The sequence below is a fragment of the Carya illinoinensis genome, chromosome 4 (assembly GCF_018687715.1).
Source record: "Carya illinoinensis cultivar Pawnee chromosome 4, C.illinoinensisPawnee_v1, whole genome shotgun sequence".
In the NCBI taxonomy this organism is placed as follows: Eukaryota; Viridiplantae; Streptophyta; class Magnoliopsida; order Fagales; family Juglandaceae; genus Carya; species Carya illinoinensis.
This window is the reverse complement of record NC_056755.1, coordinates 5,162,895-5,184,271: the sequence shown is the minus strand read 5'-3', so window position 1 is coordinate 5,184,271 and position 21,377 is coordinate 5,162,895. Positions and strand designations below refer to the sequence as shown.

The following is a 21,377-nucleotide window of genomic DNA, read 5'->3' as shown; positions in this document are numbered from 1 at the left end:
TTCAATTTATATAAATTAAGTGTTTGGATTTATATATTAGTGTGTCATCAATGGATATATATGAACTTAGCTAAATAATAATAATAATAATAATAATAACAATAATAATAAAGCTAGATGTGCATCAATCATTCAGTAGATATTAATGAAGGAAATGATTGTTTCAACTGTTATATACAGTTCTACATAAGCAGCATGAACGAAATAAATAACAATTATTTCCTACACTCAATTAAATAAATAATCAAGTGATAAAATACAATGAAATTGGAATCTAACAAAAGCATATTTTAATATCACATACAAAAAATGTTTAAGAATAATCACACAATATTTTCACAATATTTAACTATATCTAACATTAGTTTAATATTATTATTAGTTCAAATTAATTTATTCATTGTTTGAAGTTTATTTTTATTTATTCTTGTATTTCCCAATTGGGATCATGCATCTTTGGGGTAGTTTGGGTCAATTCGGTATAGATTTTGTCAAAAAATTCCTAGTAAGAACCAGTTAAAAATTATATAATAAAAGCTTATACCTATCATTTTTATACTATTCACCATACATCGTTTTTATTATTTTTTTCTCTTATCAAATATATAGTATATGGGTAAAAAGTAGAATATATTAATTAATTTAAAAAGAATAAAATTAAAAAAATAATATGACTTTTTCTTCCGACGAGAGGCCCCCCTAATATTAAAAGTTAATCCTAACAAAGGCACATGAAAAAAATACCCACCTAGTATACTCACTCATATATTTTTATTTTTATTTTTATGTTTTATTTTTGTTGTCAATCGTTAAGTTTTGGTACTTGTAGTGTGAAAAGAGAACATAAGCGCGTGGTGTAGTACTGTAATAGGGACAGTGGAAGAGGAGCTAGATGGGTCATTGTTTGTGGAACAATGAAGAAGAAAATGCCGTTTCAATCTTTCAATTTTCGGATGCACCCACCGATTTGGTTGATAGGGGAAATAAAAAACCGAATTTACTCACATCTTCATCAAAAATACTATAAATTAAAAGTATTTATAGTATTTATTTTTAAAAAATTATACATAAAGACTTTACACCACACGTATACTTGACTATACATATTATTATATATAGACGATCGATGAGAACATCATCATTTCCAGAAAAAGACAATCCGGACTGTCCAAACTTTAAAGAACCAGAGTTCCAAATGATTTAACATTTTTTTCATGATGATAATATCGATCATATCATGATCGATGATATGTCTAGATGGATCCCATTGGATCCACTTTCTAATAAATTAATAATTGCATGCCGCCACCTATCTGGATCCAAAGTCCATATACATAAAGTTAAACAAGAATCATGATGAATAAATAAAAAGTAGCAACTGACAACCACATGAAATTTATTAACAAACACCATATATATGCATGTGTGTGTCTTTTTTCGTTATTAATTTTTTAAAAGAAAAAGATAAGGAGAGAGGAAAAAGAGAAGAAATTAACTTGGGGAAGAAGTCAGTTTTATATAACACTAAAGCCAAAACCACTATTTTCTCTCGTCTCCCAGCTCTTTGATTCCTCTGCATCGGTGCGAGCTCATCTTTTCATCGCTTAGGGATTTCGCTAATATCTGAGATATGGATCTTAACAAACTCTATCTAAATGCCCCTCATTCCATGGGCACGACCATCATCGGCGTCACTTACAACGGAGGAGTTGTTCTCGGAGCCGACTCTCGGACCAGCACTGGTATTTTTACTCTATCTGCCTAATTGTTTTTAATATTTTATGTTTTCTTCATTATCTATTTGGTTGCTATGATACACAAATAAGTTTTTGTTGTTTTTCTCCGAGAAGCTAACCCTAGGTTTGCTGCTTGTGTTTGTCGATTAATTCATTATTAGTATATGTTAGTATTCAATCAGTTTGGGTAAATTTTTACCGTCAAATAGAAGTTTGGAATTTTGTCTCTCCGGATCAGTATTATTCTTTCTCCTAGTGGCTTTTGATTTTATTTTGAGGAGGGGGGGGGGGGTGGACTTTGGGGTTTATAAATTTAATGGATTAAGGATTGTGGCGCATCTAGCGAAAGGCAAGGAAAGTGCTACTGCTTTATGTGCTTCTTTGTTTGCTCTATCCATCAGCTGGACATAGTCAAACAATATCTCGGTGGACACTATTTTGGTCACAAATGTTAAGCGTTTAAAGCATTATTATGGGTCTTCTCCCATGTAAGTTTTACATATATGCCTTTTTCAGGCTGCAAAGGGGTGGTACTGCGGTTTAACGTTGGCTGAGTAGGGGTTATCAGCAAGGGGAAAAGAATCTCAAGCTCACCAAGAGAGGTGGTTCCTTTCTCTTTGCCAGGAGCTACATGACGAATGAAAGGGGTTTGAGTTCATAGAGAAAGCTCGGGAAGACGAGAGAGAGATTTGTGTGAAGTGAAATTAATATGGGGAAAATATCCCTACCACATCATCATGATCACAAATCCTTCAAAATACTAAAATACCCTCCTTCAAACCGACGCAAATATAAAGAATCCAAAGGCCACCTTGACGTAGGCTGGCACCCTTGAAAATGGACTCTCTGACCTTTGTTAGGGAACAGTTGTAAGTCTAATATTTTAGACCTATTGGTGGATAAGCTTAAAATTGATGGTCTGATCTGTACATACGCAGCATATTGCTGCTGCATAGCTAATTGAAATAACTTTTCCTCATGCATTAATTCATATTTATCAGATACACCTACCCTTTTAGAAAACAACTATACATACGTACACTTAAATCTTTTATTTTCTTCGCATCGTATGTACACTTAAATCTTTGTATATATATATGCATATATGATATTTTAAATAATAAAAGCTGGCAGTGTAGAGCAATTTGTTTGGTACATATAGTTAATCCCAATAATAAAATTTTTATTCTAATTAGATGATTAAATAATTTAATTCTTAAAAAATTATTTTAAAAAATTATGAAACACCAGCTTCATTGACATGTGTTGAGGATGAGCTCAGCGAGAGGGTGAAATGGTGGCAAGTGGCAAGTCAGTTTGGCGAGTTCTGTATGTACTACTAATCCTATCTTTTCTAGTTTTCTTTTGAGTAAAACTAAATAGGTGTAAAGTTATAAATTTGTCATTTTCAAGGTGCTTTACAGCTTGCATGATGGTGATATCTTGGCAGGGATATTTTTTTTCAAATCAGTTTTACGCCCACAAAAACTTCTCTCCTTGTCTAATTCTGATTTCACTTCCTATATGCATATATGATATTTAAAATAATAAAAGCTGGCAGGGTAGAGCAATTTGTTTGGTACATATAGTTAATCCCAATAATAAAATTTTTATTCTAATTAGATGATTAAATAATTTAATTCTTAAAAAATTATTTTAAAAAATTATGAAACACCAGCTTCATTGACATGTGTTGAGGATGAGCTCAGCGAGAGTGTGAAATGGTGGCAAGTGGCAAGTCAGTTTGGCGAGTTCTATATGTACTACTAATCCTATCTTTTCTAGTTATCTTTTGAGTAAAACTAAATAGGTGTAAAGTTATAAATTTGTTGTTTTCAAGGTGCTTTACAGCTTGCATGATGGTGATATCTTGGTAGGAATATTTTTTTTCAAATCAGTTTTACGCCCACAAAAACTTCTCTCCTTGTCTAATTCTGATTTCCCTTCCTCTCTCTCCCCACCTCTCTTTCGATCTCTCTCTCTCTCTCTCAAACAACTTCATCTTCCGTCTAGATCTCTTTCTTTCTCCCTATATTTCAATGATCTCGATGGCAGACTGTATTTCTTTCTCTAAACCCATTTTCAGCCCTCTTTTTTTCATCTTGAGAAGGAGTTAAGAAGCAAGTCAAAAACCTTAACTTATTTTACACCTCTTTCTTTCTCTCCCGCTTAGAAGCTCTCTTTTTTTTATTTTTTATTTTTCAAAACAACATCTGATCTATATGTGTTCATTTAGATCTTTTAGTTTTCATTTTATTTTTTAGATCCTAGAGCTTCTTATGTTAAACATGGGTTTGCATGTTTTGAGTTTTGTCTTTGGGTTTTTTTTTTTCACATTTTTTGTTCAATCGAGTGGATGTTTTTTGGTTCTCATTTCATTTTTTTTTAAAATAGATGCTTTTTTTTTGGTCGTTTGATGGTTTTTTTTTTTTTTTTACCGTGAAGCCCTTCGTTAATGGTGGAACATCTTGTATGCTCACTACATGCGTCATCCAACCCATTGATATGATCAAGGTGCGTCACGTTCTGTATAGATCAGTTTCCATGTTTTTATTCTCTATTTTTACTAACATCCATCAGAAAGTTATGATCTTTTTGTTTGTAAATTGGATTCTCTTACGGGGTTTCAGATCTATGATTCAATGGTCTTTTTCCCTGGAATTTTTCCTCTCTCTTCAGTGGTGTAGTACGTTTAAATGTGTTATAGATTTGTGATTTTGTTTGTTTGTTTGTGTTTGGATTTGTGTAGGTGAGGATTCAATTGGGTTAGGGATCAGCAGCCCAAGTGGCGAGGACCATGCTTAAGGAGGAGGGCTTTGGTGCCTTTTACAAGGTTTGGATCTATAAACCCATAAAAATCTACACTTTCTACTTGCAGGAAAAAAAAAAGATTAAATTTGCCATTATTTGAGTTGTTGATGTAGTTTTATAAAGACGCATGCTTTTTTTTCTACATTTGGTTCTGTACAATATTGGATTCAAATTGTGCCAGATGCATCTATTCCATTCAATCAAGCTTGTGTAGTAATGTACAGTTTTGTTTCCTTCCTGTTGGCAAGCAATTGATGTTTTAGTGGTCTGCCCATTGGAATTGATGTTTTAGTGGTCAGTTTCATTACATCATAAAACTTAGAGATTATTAAAATGCAGTAATCTAGTAGTATAAAACTTACAGATTGATGTAATCCATAGATAAATTATATATAATATAAACACAGAAAAGGCAGTAAAACTGACCTTTTTAATGTACCTTCAAACCTTTGCACCACTGCACTATTTCACCGCACCTGATTTGATAGAGAGAGTGAGCGTGAATAAGTTTTCTGAATTCAGTTTTGTGATAGGTTTTTTAATAAGTTTTATGAATTCCATGATTTCATGGTATCAGTTAGTTCATTTCTTAGAAATATGAAAAAACATATGTAATGCATGGATAAACTTATATTATAAACACACAAAAGAAAGTTACTCACTTTTCAATCTTCCTTCAAACCAAGGAAACCGTAGCACCAATGCACTGAAAGTAATAGAAGGGATCAGTCACTTTTCAAATGTTAGCACCATTGCACTGAAAGTAATAGAAGGGTTTTCTTAAACCCCTTTCAATGGCTATTGGGTTCCTACGAAATGTCTTTTGGTATTCAAACTTTGAATATGACTGCTGCACTGCTTGGCCATTCGGCTGCCTCATCAAGTGATTGAAATTTACTAATTTCTCCCTGCCTACACACATGGACATAACAGATAACTTATCACAAATTATAAGTTATACTGTATATTATAAAAACTTAATACAAATTTCTATTACATTTGATTAAAATCTGCCTCCACAGATTTTTAACTTATATTTTCTCTCTGGTTGCAGCTTCCATTCCAATGCAATAGCTGGCACACGTACAGAAGGGGAAAAATAAGAAGAAATGGGACTGTAGTCTTTCAAAATTGTAACTTATTATAATTTTTTGTCATTATAATTTATAGGAAAAGACAATAGTATCCCTGCCTAATTAATTTGGCACTATTTTTCTTCAAAAATTTGAGTTATTATATTAATGGAATTCAAACAGACAACACATTTGGTCACTAACGGGATATAATTATAATTTGGCACTGTTTTCCTTCAAGATTCTAAATTATTATATAATGGATTTGAAACGGACACAACATAAATGGTCATAAAAATGGTGGCTTAAATATTAATTAACCAAGAATAATATTTTTGCTGTCTGGGTGATCGAAAGTTTCTAATTGTTTTATGATTTAATGTAAACCCATCATCAAATGAAAGTTAGTTTTCATATTAATTAATCTTTAAACTTGGTCTGGCTACTTATAATTAGTTTCGTTCATACTGTTTAGTAGGATCTATATATATTTATTGAGATTAATAGTAGTTGATAATGTCCAAGCGACGTTTGTCTAGTATATAGAAATATTATTTTTAAGAATTAATATTATTTTTATTAAGGAATTTTTTTTTATTATTAATGTAATATTTTAGACAAAAAAAATATAATTTCTAATATCAAATAGTAAGATAGACTTAAATCAGTTTTGAAGCATTTAGAATTAAAATCTTATTATTTACTACTGCATGTGCTCTTGAGTACGGCTGGAAACAACAAATACGTGAAAAAAAAAAAAAACCGAACCTTGAATCAAAACTGTATAGCGTAGGAGATAAACCGTTAACAGTAAATTAACGTGTAGAGCACATTTTCTTAATTTAATAAAGCAATTATTTTTAAAAAGTGATATAATTTTTATAAAAAAAATCAAATACTTAGGTTTTTATAAGATATTATTATTTGATTTTAATGTTTCATAATGAATTTAAATTGATAAATAAATAATATTTTATTAAAATAATTGTATTCGTAAATGTAGTTGGTAATAGATTTAAACTTAATTATTTTACATTTATCTTTATTTATATAAGGAATGAATAGAAATTTTAAATCACATATATAAATTTATATATAATTTATATAAAATATCATATATATATATAATAGAATATAGAATCTATATTTATAAAATTTATATATATATATAATATAATATAATATATATATATATATAATATAATATAATATATATATCTAATATACCTCTTAGATAAATAATCATCAATGCATGGATTTCAAGATTGATAGCATGAATTTTGATAATTATAAATTTATTCATAAGTGATTAGGAGAGAAATTAAAAAAAATAAGAACTTTTAAAAAAAAAGAGAGTCACTTTAATTTATTCATACAACTAACGACGTTAATTTTAACGTTAAAATAACCAAAATTGTTAAACCAACAAAATTTCATTAAATAGATACTTTATATATAAATAAAGATATATATAACTTCCAACTAGTGATTCATATCATGAGTCTAGCCGTTCGTATCCAATATTCTTTAATTTTTTATCTACAAAGAAACCCCGTGAAAATATATTGTCCGGCCGACACCATACCAAGGGTAAGGGATAAACAGAAAAAGAAACAGTAAAAAGGAACAGATAAATGATCTGACCGTTCGAATGGCGCCAAAAGATTCCTAAGAGTCAATATTGCTCAGGAAAAAGATCACTTATGAATTAAAAAAATTGGCCAACAATTTCCTAATAATGACTTACCTGGCTGTTCTACTTATCTAAAACTGCGCTTGAACCTCTTAAATTACCTTCTAGACTTCCTTTTTATTCCACTTTGACTTTGAAAATATTAAATGCGCAAAAAATCACATCGCATGGTTTCCAGTACGTAGTATGCAATGAGCAATTCAAAAATAATTAAATAGCATATAAAATGTAATATTTTGCTTAGCCTACACACCTGCGTGCAATTGAGGCAGCTGCAGCTTGAGTTGCATGTGAAAGTTCGCGAAGATAGCGCCCAAATTTCCGAACAGCAACCGATCGAAATGACTGGCACTACGGCCAAAACCAACACCGAGCAGGGAATATATATATATATATATATTCCAATAAGAAGCATAGATACTAGACTAGCAAGCATTGGTGCAAGTAAACAAAAATATCACTTACATGTTAACTTCCATGAAGATCACGAGAACATGAAGGCAATGCCAATTAACGCAGTTGTCAAATTTCGGAGTGCCTCAGAAAGATTGGTAGTTGCAACATTCTTTATGATCTGTGTCTTCAGATAGCCTGCTTAGGACTTCTCCAGTTCGATTAATGACATCAAAGAATGCTATTTCCTGTATCACAATGTAGGATCAACCATGTCAAAGCGTATTCGGCCCTTCTTCCTTACCATGGCAAGTCTTTGTGAAATAACTCATCAATACTAGTAAGATAACCACAGGTTTTCATTTATTAAGAAAAAAAAAGAAGGGACAACAGGGTTCATAAATATTTTCTAAAATTGAATTTCATTGTTTATAACATGGCTCAACCCGGCCGGCACATTAATTTGGAACTCACACTATTCACAGTTTGAACTGTTGAACACGTATGCTAGATGAAAAACTTATACTCTGATAAACCCCAATATAACAATCAGTAGAGTATTTTAGAAATTGGTGTTCAATATGTGTGTTTCTGAGTACTTTTGTATCTTAAAAATAGCTGCTCCAGGTTTTTCTAAATTTGAGAACTAATGGTTCTAACCTGATGGAAAAGGTGACTGAATAAGTCTTTTCTCAAACGAGCTACTACCCTTTCACTGGCAGAAGAAAACAACCATGGTCCAAGTGCTGTGCACAGAGAACTGAAAAGAAGCATCATCAATTAAGTATAAACGGCACAAAGCTAATATATGCTTTGAAATATGATAAAAAGCATAAAAATCTACCAACACGCACACAAACACAGGTTCAGCTTCACGTTTAAATTTAGATGGTTCTAACTGAACAAATGCACTATATCATCCTTCTCAAGAGGTCAAAACTCGAGGGATTTAACATATGATGATCAAGGGGAAAAAAATGAGTGTCGTCACTAAATTCGGCAATCAAATGTAAACAAGTTCTTGATATGGGCATGGTAGAACAAATTCAACAAGATGATCCTCAAACATTAAACATATGACTCCCACAAGAATTAGAAAATAGAAACGACATAAATGAAATTCCTAATATATCCTTGTGTATTCACGAAATTGTATACCAATTCACTTGAACAAATTGATTAGATATCAATCTTGTAATTATTTAATCAAACTGGTTCACAGTGTATGCGATATCTGGCCTAGTTAATGTGCAATACTAAAGTGCTCCCACAAGTTGCCGATATTAAGTAATGTCTTTAAAAGGATCACCTGATAGAGCTGATAACTTGGGGCTATAGACACATGGAGCACTATAAGGTTTTGCTCCCACCATCTTGCTAAGGTGCAAGATATCCAAGATGTACTTTGTTTACCTTAGATGCAAACTTTTGCTGTCACGACTTGCCTCTATTCCCAAGAAGTAACCGAGAGAACCCAACTCTTTTAATTTGAACTCTGCCTGAAGTTTGGTGACTGAGCCTCAATAAAATTTGAATTATTTCCAGTGACGAGTAGATCATCTACATATATAAGAAAGTAGATGCATGTCCCATTCTTGTGATAAGTGAACAAAGATGTATCCACTTGTGAGGCAACAAATCCCAACGCCAATAAGCTCTATGATAGCCGTAGATACCATGCTCTAGGAGCGTATCGAAGTCCATAAAGTGTCTTCCGAAGGTAACTAATGTGGTCTCGAAAATCTGAGTTTTGAAAACCTTGTGGTTGTTCAACATAAACCTCTTCCTGTAAGGTGCCATTAAGAAGAGCATTAGACACATCTAATTTCTTAATTTGCCACCCAAAGTGTACTGCAAGTGTCAACACAATCTGAACTATAGCTGGCTTGATAACGAGATTGAATGTCTCAAAAAAGTCCATCCCAGAGGTCTGATGAAACCCCTTTGCAACTAGCCTTGCTTTATACCGTTCAATGGCCCTAGATGAAGTTTGCTTAATTTTGTAAACCCAGCATACCGGAATGATCTTTCGATTTAGAAGTTGTGGAACTAACTCCCAAGTTCCATTGTCCATTAAAGCTTGATATTCCTCCTGCATTGCCATGCGCTAATCACAGGAAGTAACATCATGTGAGTAGCATGATGGTTCAAAAATTTCAACCACAGTGTGAAGGGCCTTAATGGGATGTTTAGAGGCATAGAAGAGATGATAACCAGTGTATTGTTTGGATCGTGAAGAACCTGTTTGGGATCTTGTGACTATGCAAGTTTCAATGGGCAAGGCCTGTCGTGTGGTGGCTGTGTTAGGAAGGGATTGAAAATCATTCTGTTAAGGTAGATCATGAGATAGTTCATTTGTGTTCAGGACGGAAACTTAGGTTGTGGATGGTATTGCAGGTTATGTTGGTCCAGATTGGGGAAGGATTAGCAAAGGACTTTGCTCAGGTGTATCACTACTCCAAGGCTGAGTAATAGAGGACTCTCTGGCAGGATAAACATGTTCATCAAACACAACAACCTAAAGAGATAAGTTTTCTTTGATATGGGATCATAACACTTGTACCCATTATGCTGAGATGAATAACCTAACAAGATCCAAACTTTACTCATATAGGCTAATTTATCTTGAGTGTAGGGACGAAGTAATAGCGCAGCCAAACACATGAGTTTTAGTATAATTAGGTGCCTTTCCAAAAAGAACATGATAAGGAGATTTGTTTTGTAACACAATTGTGGGAAAATGATTTATAAGAAAAACTGTTGTTGAAAAGGCATCGACCCAAAATGTTTTAGGAAGATTGCATTGAGCAAGCATAGATAATCCCATGTCCATTATATGCCTATATGTTCTTTCAGTAATATCGTTTTGTTGGAAAGTATAAGGACATGTGAATCAATGATGAATACCATTAGAGGAAATTTAGATATCCTGTCTGAGAGAACAAAAGCCAATTGAGTACTCTTTCCTAGTCTACAAGATAAACAAACAAAATTCACATTGAGTTTTTCCAGAAATTGGAAGACCAAAAGAGTTGATGATGTTGTTGGTGACTTGTAGGGATGGATGGCCGAGATGAGCATGACAGGCATCTATGGAAGTTTTGATTCCTACAAGAGCAACATGAGGCCGAATCTTATTTGAGAAAGTTTGAGAACTTTGAGACAAACAAATGGGGTAAAGTCCTTCTTCACTTGGTCCTTCGAAGAGTGTTACTCTCGTTTTGTAGTAGAAAGGGAGGGATGCATTACCCTTTTGCACTCATTGCGATGCTGATCCTCCTTCTCCTCAATGTTAATTCTTGTAGTGGGGGTGCTGCCGTCGGCATCCAGCTTGTTAAGAGCAACACCACTTTTGGGTGCAATGGCCGCCTCAAAGAATGCTTGATCATGGAGGACGACTTGGAGTTGGAATTCCTGATGAACCCCTACATCAATCAGATTCTTGGTAGTACTACTCCGCCAACACAAAGTCCAACTGCCGGATCCAAGCAGCCCAATAAACCAGCAGTTCCTTGTGGGAACAACGGTGACCCGTATTCTCATTGCATTGCTCCCGCCGGGGGAAATGGAAACAGTGAGAAATGTGGGCGGTACAAACGTAATTGTCCGTAACCTCACCAGCCCAGGTGATCTGAATCCTGGCATTGATGTGTTTTGTTCATGTCTTGCGTCTTCTTAATTATATATATGTTTAATTATTTGTAATTTTGTTTAAAGATGTTTGTGTATCTATATAAATAAATTCAAAAATTTTATGTACAGTCATTTTTACGTATTTTTTGCACACTTCATTGATATGATTGGTTGGGTATTAAAAAAAATTGATACAATCAATCACATAAATAAAATGCGCATAAAGTACGCAAAAGTAACTGTAGGTAATATTACTCAAATAAATTACTGCCTACGTGCAATTGCAGAGATCCGGATGGTGATGATTCGGTGTTATATGTATGTGTGCAAGTGTTTTAATTAATGTATCATGTTTTATTGGAGAATAAATAAATTCACAATTTCCTCAATGATGATAATGCATACATATATATCTATATGGCTGTAATATATTATTAATTAACAGGTGTTCACTACAAGAAATTTTCTTTTTAGGGACGAAATTTGTTATGGACGAAATAAATTTCCTCCCTAAAGATACTTTTCAGAGACGAAATTTAAATTTTTTCTCGAAATAGGGAGAACCTTATAAATCCATTCGAACTAATAAATATTAGTTCGAACCGGAGATTCTGGGACGAATTAGATTGTCTCAAAAAATCGAAACCATTCGAACTAATAAAATTTAATTCGAACAGATAATTAATCTATTCGAATGCACTATAATCTGTTCGAATTAGTATTAATTCGTTTGAACGGTATTATTTAATTGAAAAGACATATTGTTAAAATTGTAATAATACATATTTTTTCTATTAATTTTTTATCATTTTCAAAGTAAATAAAAATTTCTATATATTATATATTATGATTTACAATGAATTAAAATATTTACAAATTCATAAATTAATTTTATGTAATTATTTTAAAAATATTTTAGTTAAATAAATATTACTTTAAAGATAGTGTCATTTTTTCAATTATCGTGAACATTAAGTATAATGAGAAGAAAATATAATTAACAATAAAGAGGCTAGCAAACACTAAAAATAAAAATCATACATTAATTAAATCCCAAAAAGAGTTAGACGTTCTATACAACATAAAAAAAGTAAAATAATAACTAACAATATGTATTTATTAAGTAAATCAAAATCCTCCTGTAAGGTATGTAAGCGTCCTTCCACGTCCTTAAACTTATCCATGATGGGCTGAATGAAGTCCCTGAATATAATTTGGCGGTGCTCCACCAATATAGCTCGTACCTCATCTGGAGTAGCCCCAGCAGGCTGTCTCTCAATAAGGGCTGCAGTAGTAGAAGCTGGATCAGTAGGCGGAGGTTGATCCTGTACTGCATGAGTCTTCGGCAAGTGACCCCTGCTCTTGCTGAATGTGATTCTGTTAACGGGCCCCATCTGTGGTGTCCTCCGCTCAGTCGAAGTCACTTGAACCCCCGATTGAAGTAGGAGGTTAGATATCAGCAGTGCAAATGGTAGACTACCTCCACCCGAATAGCATGACTCTGATCGAATACGGGGAAGAAATATAATGCCAGATCAATCGGCTCCCCCTATGTTAACCGTAATAAAAATCTGGCCAGCTCGATCCCGAAATCAGTCTTGTGTTTTTTCAGATCAATATTATATCCGACAATCAGATTAAGCATTCTGAAAAATGCTATACAGTCGGCCTATTGGATCACTTTACTGCCATCATATGGAGGAGCCGAAGGCTCTCGCACAATGTCACGAACCTGATCGTCTGTGAGACCATCATCAGGTACCTCAACGCGGCTCTCACTATCATCCGAGCCAGCATCCAGCTCTGCGGTATGTACATCCGATGCTGGCGATGAGGATGCGACTGGTGTGTCCTCTCTAGATGGTGCAGTCGCTGTTCTCTGGTGCTGGTGCTGCAAGATATGCACCGGGCTCCCGTCGCAGATCAAGAAACTCAGCAATAACGTGGGGAGAGAAGATAATACTTTATGCGTAACACCTTGAAGCTTATTAAGCCATGTTATAACCTTATCATTACTTTTTATCTATATTTATTGAGATTATATTCTCGACGTAAAATTATGTGAATATGATTAATTGTATCCACTATTTTTATCCAGTCGTTTATCCCCGATCCAAATTAAGGGGCCTCATGGCCCAGTTAATAGAGAAATGCTACACAACTTCCCAACCTCCATATACTATTTTTTTTTAATTTTTAATATTTTTTTAAAGTTTATTTTTCTTAAATTAATTCAATTCTTCTATTCATTATTCATATGTTAAATATTTGATAAAATAATAAAATAATAAAAATTAAAAAAATGTGATGTGTAAAAGTTATGTAAATAGTAAAAAGTTATATAAATTTTTTTCAGTTAATATTGTCAGCCAATTTACCAAGTAGGAATAAAGAGAAAAAGCAAAAAACGAAAAAAGAGAACAGATGTGACCCACCTCGATGACCTCATGTAAAAGCTAAAATTGGAACTAATTAATATAAGTTTTAAAAACTACAAGTACTATTTTTGACTTTTAATTTGCACTTATAAACTATTAAAATGACGCATTATTGTATTTTCAAATTATATAATTAGTTATAATTAGTTGGAAGAAACTTACATGATTACTTGTTTCCAATTTATATAACTATTTAAAAATAATTATAAAATATCATATAAAATATTATTGAAAATTTTATAGAGTAAATTTCGTCGATCGATCGGTCAAATTGAAAATTAATACAAGCGATTTCAATACGTGTATGATGAAAGTGATTCATATATAGCTTATCAAAAAAGTTGTCAATCGGTGGCTAATTTTTTATTATTTATTTTTACAGGGAAAAAAAAAAAAAAAACAGAGAATAAAGCGCAATATATGGCACGATCCCTTAATAAAGCTGGTGTGTGTATATCTGTATATATGCGCCTCTCAACGTACGCACACATGCAGTGAATGGGAGCTGTGGGTGGTGGAGTACTACTGAGATCAGCAGCTAATAAAGGGACTTGAGTTAAAAATAAAAATTAAGGAATACGTACTGAAATGGAGGCCGTGTACTACAACAGGAAGGGAGGGATGCATTACTCTCTTTCATTCATTGCGATGCTGATCCTCCTTCTCCTTAATGCTAATTCTTGTAGTGGTGGTGCTGCCGTCGGCATCCTTGTTAAGAGCAACACCACTTTCGGGTGCAATGGCCGCCTCGAAGAATGCCTGATCATGGAGGACGACTTGGAGCTGGAATTCCTGATGAACCCCTACATCAGTCGGATTCTTGGTACTAATCCGGCAACGACAAGTCCAACCACCAGATCCAAAAATCCCAATATTCCAGCAATTGCTTGTGGGAGACCAAACGATAACCCGAAATATTCTAGTTGCATTAACGGCTCGGGAAAGGGAAACGGCCATAAAGTGGAATGTAAAAGCTCCTACAAACGTGAATGTTAAAATTCTAAGCAGCCCAAGTGATCTGAATCCTGGCATTGATGTGTTTTATCCGGGTTTTGTGTCTTCTTTATATATATGTTTAATTATATGTAATTTTGTTTGAAGATGCATGTTCATGTATAAATATAAATAAATTACTGACTGCATGCAATTGCAGGGATGGTGAAGAGTCGGTGTTATATGTATGTGTGCAAGTGTTTTAGTTAATGTATCATGTTTTTATTGGAGAATAAATAAATTCGCAATTTCCTCAATGATGATCATGCATATATATATGGCTTTAATATATTATTATTAATAATTAACAGGTGTTGGTGGATAGGAATTAATTATAAGAGGGATCGGTACTAGTTGTTGTAACGGATGATGAACATGAATAATATTTCGTCTAGGCTCTCGATCCCATTTTTACGTACACTCATGACGGGGGGAGCCCTCCCTGATTACTTTATTGCAATTGTGATTACGATATGAATCCATTAGTCTGCCATTTAGAAGTAGTCTTGATGAGCTGGTATTATTAATTAACCAATGTTCTACTTGTTTTATGATTTAATTAAATCCCATGATCAAATTAAAGTTAGTTTTCATATTAATTATCTTTAAACTTAGTCTCGCTACTTATAAGTAGTTTCGTTCATGGTACTGTTAATTAGTGGGATCTATATTTATTTATTGAAATTATATAACTTCCAACTTGTGATATTTCGTATCATGAGTCTGGCCGTATCCAATATTATTTTCTTGTTTATCTACAAAGGAACCCCCGTGAATATAAATTGCCCGGCCGACACCATATCGAGGGATTTGATTTCGAGGTTGTTAGATTTCTTTGAAAATCAAATCAGTCTTCTTCCACATACTACAATTTTGGAGAGCACAAAGAAGATTTAGAAAAAGAAAAAAAAAGGTTAAATAGCTGAATATAATTTTCAAAAACTAAGTATATTTTTACATTTTGCCCTCAAAACTATAAAAATAATACGTACGTACATTGCATTAATCTAAAACTTCCAGAAATTGACAAATGGCACACAGCGCCAAGATCTGATGATCGAAGTTGTGCCATGTTACCAAATTTTCACACCAGTACTATATGTAGCTACAGTACTTGGAAGTGCTATGCATATAAAACCATGTAAATCGTTATTACATGTTAAAATTTACCCTCATTAACTTTATATATATAATGCAAACACACACGATCGATTATATATATATATATATATATATGTGTGTGTGTGTGTGTGTTTGCATTATTGGAGGGATATATTTACTTCCTTTGGGCCGGGCCAGTCTTACTCTTAAAGACCCAAGGATTGAATGTAAAGAGTTTGGCCTATGACAAAGGAGGAGTGGGCCCAAGACCAGCACAAGAATGATTTGATTGCTTTCACACTAGCACACCCCTGCTTAGGGCTATGCATAAAGGGCCTTGGGCCCAATTTGTCAAACTAACCAATCCGTCCAATCGAAACAAAAACGGGTTCATCGAGTCAACATATAATAGCGGGTTGTCTTTAGTTGAAACCGTCGAACCCATTTCTCTTCTCCCCACTGCCCGCAGAAACCCTAGCCAGTGGCGTTCTTTGTTGCTGTCTCCATTGGCGTTCTTTGTTGGCATTCTCTATCACCTTTCGCCATAGACCTTCCGTTGCTGCTCCCCTGGCCCAAATCTGCACATTCTCTGAACCTGGCGATGCTTCTCCATCTACCCAGTCCGATTGGGCCATCACAAGTTTCTTCGATTCTACGTCTTTATATTGAGAAGAAGGCCAGTCTCTTTCAGTTCTCCCAGTCTCTTCATGTACTCCATGGGTCTTGAGCAGCCTCTTTCAGTTCTGCCATGGGTCTTGAGAAATGACTCGAGGGAACCCAAGTTCATGTACTCCATGCACTAGAATCGTGATGTCTCCAAATGGCTTCTCGAATATACCATGGCAGTGGACAACATGGGGAGAGTCAGTGCGTCAGAGGATCTCCATCTCCCAAAAAACTTGTCGGCGAAGGGTGGGGTTCGAGTCCGTGTGAATGACCTTGAGGGTGTAGACATCATGGGTGTGTTTGTGGTGGACCTTGTAGACGGTGCCACCATTGCCATGGCCAAGGAATTGAAGCTTTTCGAGGTCGAAGATAGAGATGGCAGTGGAAGTGGCAGTATTGGTGATAGTATTGGGAGGAAGGGGTAAAGGGAATCGTAGAGTTGAAAAATAAAAGGAAATAGAAGAGTTGAAAGTTTCGTTAATGTTCTTCACAGGGTTAGTAATTCAAATAAAAGAATATTTGAAGAATTTATGAAGTGTTTTGAAAAATCTTGATACACTTTTGTTTGAAGAAGAAAGAGTGCAGGATTGGGTCATACGGGTTCGACCCGGTTTTATTCTAATCGGGGCTGTTTGGATCGGGTTACCTCTTTAAATGGGATGGGTCGGGTCAGGCACAACCCGATTGTGACCTATCGGGTTGCAAGCCTACCCCTGCCCAGATAATACGTGGGAAGTGAAGCTACATTGAATGTGACGACATGGGAGACCAGCAGGAAATCCTGAAGGGAGATCCTGCCCCTGACTAGGGCGCGTTGCCACATTGAATTCAGCAGCATGATCTCCTGAACTAGGCACGAGAATCCCAAGGTTGGAAGATATAAAAGTTGAAACAAAGGTAAACAAGAGCAAACTTTATCTTCATCACCCAACTCATTCACTGGTTTTTCTCTCTTTCTAGCACAACGAACTACTAACTTGGGCATCAAAAGTGTCCTAGACACACGTAGCCCTCACTCTTCTTCTTTTGTAGGTCCACTAAACCACACATTGGGCGGGTGCGAAACATGTCCTCACTCAACAGTTGGCGCCATCTATGGGATCGACTATATCTTTCAGTCTAAATAACATCAACATGCCTTTCATATGCCCACCACAATGCATTCTCAAGTGACTTGCGATCAGGATGCTATTTCAACCAACATGAAGGGAAAGTTTGTAAAGATGGAGGAAAGGATGAAGGGGATGGCATTACAGGTAGAGACTCTTTTAAGGGAAAACGAGATCCTAAAACAAAGAAATGTTGTATTTGGGGAAGGTGCCAGGCCAATTATTTGTATGTCTTTAGTTCTATCTAGAAAGGGCAATTGTATACTCATTATTAGTTGATAGTGGAGATTTGGGTGGACTACGGCCTGTGGTTTTTCCTCCAACACCAAAGAGGCTTTCCACATAAAAGTTGTTTGTCTTTGTACGTGTGGTTTTGATTTATATTGTGCTCTATTTAATTACTTCCAAACAAGTTTACATAAAGTGAGAGAAAATTACTTTCGTTATTTAGTGATTGATTTGATTATTTCGAATCGGTAATTGATTTCTCCCAATAGATTTGTGGGCATCTTCTTTCTTTAATGAGAGTGATTTTTAAGTTCCTTCTCCATCAATCCACATCATTAGTGTTTAAGTTGACATTGTTAGAAATGGCACTATAGGGGTCAAATCAATAGCCTATAATTTAACCTCAGGATAAGATCAAAAATTAAGCTAAGAGAAAAAGTCAAGAAAAGATAGGACATGTTGACTCAAGCTCCTAAAAGGAAAGAGACTTAGACTTCTAAAAAGAAAAAGCTTCACAAGACAAGTTGAATCCAATCACTCCAAGGAAATAGACCTTTATATAAGGCAAAGCCTCTCCATAAATTCGACACACAAGTTCTCTCCACAAGTTCTCTAGACAAAAGCTCCCTACGCCCAGACTCACCACAACTTCTCTACGCTTAAACTAAATTCCTCCATTGTAGTAAGCGATATATGAGCTATGAGAGATTGTAAAATCACCTATCATAGTGGATTTTGCTCCCAAACAACCTGTGAACGTAAGTATTATGCCTAACCGCGTAAATCATTTGTGTCTCTCTTTATTCCACGAAGAGTTAATTATTAGCGATGGAGGTTTTGGCAATGTATATAAGGGCCTTGTTAAAGAGGGTACCGAGACTGTGGCAATCAAGCACTTGAACCCGAAGTCAAAGCAAGGTCATCACAAGTTCTTGACAGAGATCGAGATGCTCTCTCAACTTCGCCATGTCCACCTTGTCTCTCCTATTGAATACTGCAACGATGATGGCGAGATGATCCTCGCCTATGACTACATAACCAACGGCACGCTCCGCCACCACATCAATGACACCAAAAACACCCCCCTCAATTCGAAACAGAGGCTAGAGATTTGTATTGGAGTGGTGTGTGGTCTGAACTACCTGCACACGGGCATAAAGAAGCCAATCATCCACCGTGAGGTAAAGAAAACCAATATTCTGTTGGACTCGAAATGGGTGGCCAAGGTTTCAGATTTTGAGTTGTCCAAAGAGGGTGTAGATAACACCGCGGTCAGTACCATGGTAAAGGGTACGTAGGGGTATTTGGACTTGGATTACGCAAGGCATCAACAATTGACTGAAAAATCCGATGTGTACTCCTTAGGCATGGTGCTCTTGGAAGTTTTATGTGCCCAAAAAGCACTAAATCGCAAACTGAAGGAGGAGTAATGGAATTTGGCCAACTGGGCCCAAAAATGCATTGAGAATGGGAGCATGGGCGAAATCATAGATCCCTATCTGAAGGGGAAGATAGCTCCAGCTTGTTTCAAGGTATACTTGGAGGTGGCAGAGAGTTGCATGCGTGATCAGGGGATCCAACGACCTACCATGAACGACGTGATGGAAAAGCTTGTCTTCGTATTGCAATGGCATAAGGAAGCAGATGACGCCATGGAGAAAATAGATCCCGACGGCGAGCATACCTATGAATTGGATTTAGATCTTTTGCTCCCACCTTGAGTTGCTTTCTCATAAATGTGAGTACTTGATAAATTTATTTTACAGGAAAAAAGTTACGCAACTAATCACATTAATAGAATGTATTAAAAATATAAAAAAGTGACTACAAATAAAATTTTTATATTATTATATATAGGTCGTTGAGACAAGACTTCTCTTTTTATCTTTTTATCTTTTGTAAAGTATTTTAGTTATCTATTTCTTTTAACTTTGTTGACTTGATCATATGTTACATTTTGTTAACAAAGCTGAAAAAGAATTATTTTATGGAAATTTCTAAATTAATTAAGTGGATGAGCACATGATTGTAGCTATTCATTAAGGATTACCACGTCCTAGGATGTGTGCTGGTCGGTAGACAATCTTGATCTAATACTTTCATTTATATTATAATAATAATAATAATTACCTTCACCTTATACGACCATATCTAAGAACAACTTATATAAAATAATTATACAAACAAATGTGATTTTATCGATTATGTAATATTTACTTTACAATAAATATAATTTTACAGTGTAATGAATTATATTAAATCACATCAATTCATAAAATTATTTTTTTGTAATTTATTTGTGATTAGAATATTCTCCTTTAAATAAATATAACTTGAAAGACCCCGATCATCTCTGGGAGAGCGCGCACTGCATGTGATATCGTGCGATGTTTGAGAGATGGTTGCTTTTTTAAGAAGTTCAAGGGACCAGACCCCTTCGGCCTAATTGATTCCACTCGCACGTTAATTGGAGAATTATGTCAAGCGCATGAGTGACTAGATTGTAGCGCTACACATGATCTCAGGTGAATGAATACCCATATTATTAATTTGGGAGTAAGGATATTAATATTGAATTAGCAAAATGTTGTGTACTTATCATTTTTACTTATATATAACAACATGTGTTATATATTAATACTTATTAGGAATGAGTCTCCTCTCTCTCTCTCTCTCTGAAGCAAAGGTGGTGAAATTTGATGTGTGTGAGCATGTAACTGGTGGGTTTACGTTCTTACAATGGAAGAGATTGTAGATCGATGGGGACAATTGACTATTATAGTCGAAGGGAGAGCCGAGAGAAGGGAAGAGGTATCTGGAAAATTGTCAATAGTTTGGATTTGTAAGGAGGTTGGGTTCCCTCGAAGAATCCCTTATCAATATACTTGTGACTCTCTTTATCATTTTCACAAACACCATCCACACATTCCTTATTTTCATCACAGCAGCCATCTGATACACCTCCATCCATTTCCTCAGTTACATCACAGCAACTCCTAACAGGATCATTACTAGAGATAAAAATTCGTGGGTGAGGAAAATCGTGTACAAACAGAGAGTAGAAGGGCGTACAGGGTCAGGGTTTACATGTGTGAAGGGGAGATCGGCGACGGCGTCCGTAGCGATGGTGCTGGGGAGGTAGTGGCGATGCACTATCAGAGATAAAATCCGTGAGGTGAACGGTTGGAGATGGAGATACAGAGGACGAAAAGAGTGAGAGGAGTGGGGGAAATACTTACCATCGTTTGAGGACGTTCTAGTGAGGAGGTTCGACGGCAACACTGCTCCGAGCAGACCCACGAACATCAACACCCTGAATGACACAATTTCGAAGGAGAAGAAGAGGGAGAGAGAATGAGTGAGTTTGTTAAGAGGTTTGGGAGGAGTGAGGAACGGATTGAAAAGGCAAAAACATACCGAACGACGTCGTTTTGGATCTTCAGAGACTGGGCTTCATTTGGATCTGGAACACGGGCCTGGGCTTTACATTGATGGTCGTAAAA

General features: G+C 35.1%; 1 long non-coding RNA gene and 1 pseudogene across 3 annotated transcripts; both read left to right on the top strand.

Annotated features, from left to right (window-relative positions):
- Nucleotides 1–1,544: 1,544 nt before the first annotated feature.
- On the top strand, nt 1,545–5,846 carry LOC122306581. Of its 3 annotated transcripts, none has more exons than XR_006241476.1 (5): nt 1,545–1,742; nt 2,988–3,065; nt 4,182–4,250; nt 4,486–4,569; nt 5,602–5,846. It is a non-coding gene; the product is annotated as an uncharacterized LOC122306581 (long non-coding RNA). The 3 variants fall into 3 exon arrangements; XR_006241474.1 differs by having other exon boundaries at nt 2,253–3,065; XR_006241475.1 differs by lacking the exons at nt 1,545–1,742; nt 2,988–3,065 and adding an exon at nt 3,500–3,860.
- Nucleotides 5,847–18,615: 12,769 nt separating this feature from the next.
- On the top strand, nt 18,616–19,304 carry LOC122307494 (annotated as a pseudogene).
- The last annotated feature ends 2,073 nt before the right edge of the window (nt 19,305–21,377 follow it).